This window comes from Triticum dicoccoides, chromosome 7B (assembly GCF_002162155.2).
Source record: "Triticum dicoccoides isolate Atlit2015 ecotype Zavitan chromosome 7B, WEW_v2.0, whole genome shotgun sequence".
In the NCBI taxonomy this organism is placed as follows: Eukaryota; Viridiplantae; Streptophyta; class Magnoliopsida; order Poales; family Poaceae; genus Triticum; species Triticum dicoccoides.
Genome location: NC_041393.1, coordinates 185,263,077 through 185,270,172, shown reverse-complemented (window position 1 = coordinate 185,270,172; position 7,096 = coordinate 185,263,077).

Genomic DNA, 7,096 nt, shown 5'->3' with positions numbered 1-7,096 from the left:
ATGACTTGTAGCAGCAGGTTTACATAGCATCGTGATATAACAGATTCAGCCTAGCAACACAGCAACAGCAAGTACCCCACTTAACAAGCTTGATGCACTAACTACACAAGTCACAAAAATAAATGGATTGCACCTCTGGTAAGATGGCATAGCATAGATCAAAACACATGTAGACATCAACCTCATAGGATGCACACATCAAACATGGCAAAAATGACAAATGAGCATGTTATAACAGTTTCAGCAGATTAACATCATGTAGCACTCTTGCAACGATGATTAGGGCATCAAGATGGACTCAAACGAACATGGCACAATGGAATGAAATGTAGAGCATCTCATGATGAACATTTGATATATAGCACGCACAAAACGGAGCAGTATGCAAAGAGATATGGCACGTTGAACAGAGCAACAAAATGTTGAAAAACTCAGGGACTTAGGCAATTTTTACCCCGCGAAAAACTGGATGAACATGTTCCGGGACGGAGGGATCCGAGCGCGGGGAGACGTTTGGTTCGTGGGCCTGGTGGATCTGATCCACCCGACCAGATCCGAAATGGCGGCGGCGGTCGGAGACGACGGCGAGGTCGCTGGAGATGGCGGGGCGGCGGGTCCGGCCGGAGCTCGCCGGATCCGGCCCCGGCGGAGGGGAGGGCGTGGCTGGGCGGAGGACGGCGGAGGGCGGCGGCGCACGGTGCCTGGCGGCGCGAGGCGGCGGCGCACCGGCGCGGTCGAGCGGCCGGCGAGCCGCGGTCGCCGGCGAGGCGACGACGGCGGAGCTTGGCGGTGAGGAGGCCGAGGCCTGGCGGCAGCGCGCTCGGGCGCTTGGGGCCCGGGCGGCGGCGGCGAAAGGGCACTGGGCGACGGGGCGGAGCACGGGCGCGGCGGGGCTCCAGTGCCGGCGGCGAGGCTGGGACGCGGGGACATGGGCGCCCCGGGCCGTGCGGCGGCGCGGCCGGGCTCGCGCGGGCCCCGGATGGGCTTCGCAGGCCGTGGCACGGTGGGGAGAGAGAGGGCGCGGGCCAGATGAGGTGGCGAAGCCGGACTGGCTGCAGGCGGCGGCGGGGTGACGTGGCGACCGACGATTGGCTGGAGCGACGTGGCGGCGGGCGGTGGACGCGTCCGGCGCGGAGGCGGACATGTCCGGCAGCGGGGAGGAGTTTGGCTAGGGTTTGATCTGCATTTTGGACGGGGAGGGACACATATTTATAGATTCTGGGAGCTAGGAGAGTCCAAATGAGGCACGGTTTTCGCCCACACGATTGTGATCGAACGACCGAGAGGATAGAGGGGTTTATGATGGGCTCATGGGCTGTGGTGAAGAGGGGCTGGGCTGCAAAGAGAAGGGGGTTTCGGGCTACGCGGTTAAACGTTGGAGTATCAAACGACCTCCAAATGGTGCGAAACTTGACAGGCGGTCTACCGGTGCTATACCAAGACCGCTTGACAAACCTCGGGTCATTCCGAGAAAGTTTAACACCCGCACACGAAAAGAGGCAAAAGGGGGACACCGGAGGACATAGGAGTGCCGGATTGCAAAACAGACAACGGGGAAAATGCTCGGATGCATGAAACGAACACGTATGCAAAAAGAGATGCACATGATGACATGGCAAAATGCAACACGCAAGCAAATGACATGGGAACGATGGTGAATAACTGGAAGACACCTGGCGCATCGAATCCGGGGTGTTACAACACTCCTCCACTAACAAGAGATCTCGTCCCGAGATCTTAGGACCGAGACGGAAGGGAAAAAGGATGAGGTGAAGCAAGAACTCAAGAGAAGAAACAAAGAATCGAGAGCACTCGAGAAGAAGAGAGGAATGACGAGAATGACAATAATTGCAAACTCACGGAATCAGATAGACTATGAAACCACTCCGGTTAGAACGAGATAAGAAACGAATAAGACTGAAAGGATTTAGGCAGCACTCCGGCTGAACATGGAAGGAATAGAACATGAGCTAGAGAGGATGGAATGATACTTGATGAACTCTTGAAGAATGAATTAAATCATGAAGAACCACTGTAAGAATTCGAAAATGACTGATGAAAAAGAATGAATCACTGAGAAGAATTAGAAGAACCAATATGCTAGAGGGGATTTAGATGCAAAAGAATAAAATGATGATGAGCTGATTAAAGAACACTTGAACGAAGCACCAGGATAAATAGAGAACGATTACTGGAATAATGGCCTCTGGTGAAAATAAATGGAAAAAACAACTCCTGACATACTCCGGATGGGTAAGAAAGAATATCTGATAAACAGAATAATATGAGAGGATAACATGAAGCTAGAACCACGAAACTTTGAGAGAACGGGCAAGATTTAGAGGAAAAAACTCTTCTTCAATCTTCAAATGATGACGAGAAACACCACCAAAATTACTGAGATACTCCGGGAGAATGAAAAACAAAGAGGTTGAGCCAACAATGAAAATGATTTGAAATTGATCTTGGAAAGGCATCTGACTGATGAAATTCATTCTTACGTCAAACTCCGAGAAGAATTTGAGAATAGCTCCGGGAAATTAGAAGAGTCAGGTAATATCCTGGGAAAAGACCTGTGGGTTAGGGCCCACTAAAAAGAAACACCGTTGGAAAGGAATGTTGAACAGATAGATGAAGCACCGGAACAATTGAAATATTTGAATGAGGTGACAACCTCGAATTAATTGAAACACAGACAAGTCTCCTGAGATATCTTCCGAACTCCGGAATGATAAACTGACGAGAGGCGAAGGAGCAGGGAAAACACTTGATCCGAGGAAAAGAATATAATCACTACCGAAAAACTTGAATTGAATCCACCGGAAAAGAAAAAAGATATGAAGAATGATGAACGGGACGACAATTCACCGGTTGAGACAATTGAGGGAAAACCTGAAGAGGCTCCGCATGAATGAAATAGCTTCTCGAATAGATGCTCAGACTCCGGGAAGAAAAGGGGTGGGAGGGCGGGAAAAACACAGGAAACTAGAAGGGGGAACCGACGAATATCTTGAAGAGAAAACACCGGTTGAAATCATTGAGGAGAGAGAGCAAAAACTTCACACGAGTAGGATGGATACTCGATTACGGACTCTGGTTCCGAGAGGAAGAAGGGTGGGCGGGTGGGAAAAGAAAACAACTGATGATTGAACTTGGCATCGATGAAGAGGCTCGAGTCAACTTGACAAGAAATGCACTGGATGAAAAGAGCTGCGGACCAACGATCAGAAAACCAACTACGTGAACCTAAAGAAAATTTGAAAGGGAAGAGAAGTAATTCAAAACACCTACGTCAAGATTCCTTACCAGAGCGACAAGGGGCTGAGGAGTAAAAATAATTCCTACTCTCTGATATAACTAGACTCCGAAAAAGTTTTCTTCTACACTCAACAACGGCCAAACTACACGATCAATCAAGGGGGCTCCTAGGGTCGGTCGAGGCTCTGATACCAACTTGTCACGCCCAATATGCAATACTATCCTAAAGAGACTCGAAGGTCCCACCAAGGATAGAACCGCATATTGAAACGCTTTTGCAAGGTGGATATCATTACATCAACATTACATAATAGGTAGGGATACATACATAAGGCATACAATGCCACAAGAATACAACACCATCTTACATAAGAGCAACATCCGACTAGGGATGAAACACAAATAGAAACTCAAACGACATCCACCCTGCTAGCCCAGGCTGCCGACCTAGAACCTATCCCCTGATCGAAGAAGAAGCAGAAGAAGAACTCCAAAACAAGTAAACATCGCTCTCGCGTCATGATCATCGCAAAACCTTTACCTGCAACTGTTGTTGTAGTAATCTGTGAGCCACGGGGACTCAGCAATCCCATTACCATGGGTATCAAGACTAGCAAAGCTTAATGGGAAAGGAAGGGGTAAAGTGGTGAGGTTGGAGCAGCGACTAAGCATATATGGTGGCTAACATACGCAAATAAGAGCGAGAAGAGAGCAAACGGAACGGTCATGAAGCTAACAATGATCAAGAGGTGATCCTGAACTCCTACTTACGTCAAACATAACCCAAAAACCATGTTCACTTCCCGAACTCCGCCGAGAAGAGACCAGCACGGCTACACACGTGGTTGATGCGTTTTAATTCAGATCTGGTGTCAAGTTATCTACAACCGGACATTAACAAATTCCCATCTAGCCATAACCGCGAGCATGGCTTTCAAAAGTTTATACCCTGCAGGGGTGTCCCAACTTAGCCCATGATAAGCTCTCGCGATCAATGAAGGATATACCTTCTCCCAGGAAGACCCGATCAGTCTCGGAATCCCGGTTTACAAGACATTTTGACAATGGTAAAACAAGACCAGCAAGACCGCCCGATGCGCCGACAATCCCGATAGGAGCTGCACATATCTCGTTCTCAGGGCAACACCGGATGAACACTACGTACAACTAAAACCAACCCTCAAGTTTCCCCGAGGTGGCGCTGCAAGTGGCTCTGGTTCGGACCAACACTTAGACAAGCACTGGCCCGGGGGGGCTATAATAAAGATGACCCTTGGGTTAATTACTCCCAAGGGAAATGTAGGTGGTGGTGAGGCAAATGGTAAAACCAAGGTTGGGCCTTGTTGGAGGAGTTTTATTCAAAGCGAACTGTCAAGGGGGTTCCATAAATCACCCAACCACGTTAGGGACGCAAGATCCAGGAACATAACACCGGTATGACGGAAACTAGGGTGGCAAGAGTGGAACAAAACACGAGGCATAAGGCCGAGCCTTCCACCCTTTACCAAATATATAGATGCATTAATTAAATAAGAGATATTGTGATATCCCAACAAAAATCCTATCCACCATGGAGCAATCTTCAACTTCACCTGCAACTAACAACGCTATAAGAGGGGCTGAGCAAAGTGGTAACATAGCCAAGCAACGGTTTTCTAGGAAGGGTGTCAAAGGTTAGAGGTTCATGGCAACTTGGGAGGCTTGAAGAGCAAATGATAGATAACGCAGCATAGTGATAGAACGAAGCAACTAGCATAGCAATGATAGTAGTGAGATCCAGGGTAGCGGTCATCTTGCCTGAAATCCCGCTAGGAAGAAGAACGAGTCCATGAAGAAGATGAAGCCACAAAGACGAACCAAGCATAGACGAACGAATCCTCACGATCGCAACGAAACGGGAAACTATCGAGAAGAAGCACACAACATAGTAAACACACCACACATATACAAGACATGATGCACAACAAGCATGATGCATGACAAAGCTACATGAAGCTACTCGTGGAAAGATACGATGCAAACAAGAGCAACACATCAAAGCAACTTTAAATGAGGCCGGGAACAACATATAACAATTCCGGTAAGTCCTCATATGTAAATTTCGAAGTTGGTCCAAATCTGAATAAAACTTATGTTAAAGTTGTTAAACAGAAAGTTAAGATGCACCAAGATGATCTACACGAGATTCTAGTCAAGTTACATATAAAGTTCATTAGATTCGGAGCTACGGCCTAGAAGATATGAGCAAAACAAGTTAAACATGGCATTGATGCAAAAGGCATTCAAACATCAAGAAAACACCTCAAAACAAGGATGCAACATGATAATATGAAGCTACATGCAAAAACAAGCAAGTTTCATATAGAGCACACTCAAAACGGAGCAACGGTTCAACACATACACTATACAAGATATGGCAACAATCTATCCAAAACAGCAACTAGGCATATTGCAAGCATCAAAACAACATGCTACAGCACGTCAACATGAGAACAAAAGGCATGGACATGACGTACAGGTAAAGCATAACAAAACATGAACACTGAGCTATCTCCAGAAACTACTAAAACATGCTCAAAAGAACATGGCAAGATTGCAAACAATACAGTTTCAGACTTAGCAGAAAATAACATCAGGTTGCAATGTTTAGAGCTATCAAACAACATGCTACAGGAACTTATCATGGCAAACAAAGGCATGGAATGAATCTACAAATATCATAGAACAAAAGTCCTTTACTGACCATGAGCAAAAAGGCACAGAAAATATGATGGCACCCATGTAAACATGGCAAGTTATATGACAGATTCATACATGGCAGGAACAACAATAAGTAGGCATGTTGGTGAGCTTGAACTACTCACCACAGAGCAATACATGGCATGGCAAGGCAACCAACAGTAAGAATACATGTTTATGAAGCTAAGAATGGCAAGATCAAGTTCATAGGGTGCATGGATCACTAGCAAAATACATGGAAAAACTGAACTTCATGTTAACAGGCTGACAGCAACATTATTTAGCAACTTTGGATCAAGATAACAACAAGCTACAACAGGCTATAAATGCAACCAGGGGCATGGATGGATAGAGCATGACATGTATAACAAATCATCCTTAGAGAACATCTCCAGATTATGCATGGAAGGACTTGTAGCAGCAGGTTTACATAGCATCGAGATATAACAGATTTAGCCTAGCAAAACAGCAACAGCAAGTACCCCACTTAACAAGCTTGATGCACTCACTACACAAGTCACAAAAATAAATGGATTGCACCACTGGAAAGATGGCATAGCATAGATCAAAACACATGTAGACATCAACCTCATAGGATGCACACATCAAATATGGCAAAAATGACAAATGAGCATGTTATAACAGTTTCAGCAGATTAACATCATGTAGCACTCTTGCAACGATGATTAGGGCATCAAGATGGTCTCAAACGAACATGGCACAATGGAATGAAATGTAGAGCATCTCATGATGAACATTTGATATATATAACGCACAAAACGGAGTAGTATGCAAAGAGATATGGCACGTTGAACAGAGCAACAAAATGTTGAAAAACTCAGGGACTTAGGCGATTTTTACCCCGCGAAAAACTGGACGAAGATGTTCCGGGACGGAAGGATCCGAGCGCGGGGAGACGTTTGGTTCGCGGGCCTGGTGGATCTGATCCACCCGACCAGATCCAAAATAGCGACGGCGGCCGGAGGCGACGGCGAGGTCGCCGGAGATGGCGGGGCAGCGGGTCCGGCCGGACCTCGCCGGATCCGGCCTCGGCGGAGGCGAGGGCGAGGCCGGGCGGAGGACGGTGGAGGGCGGCGGC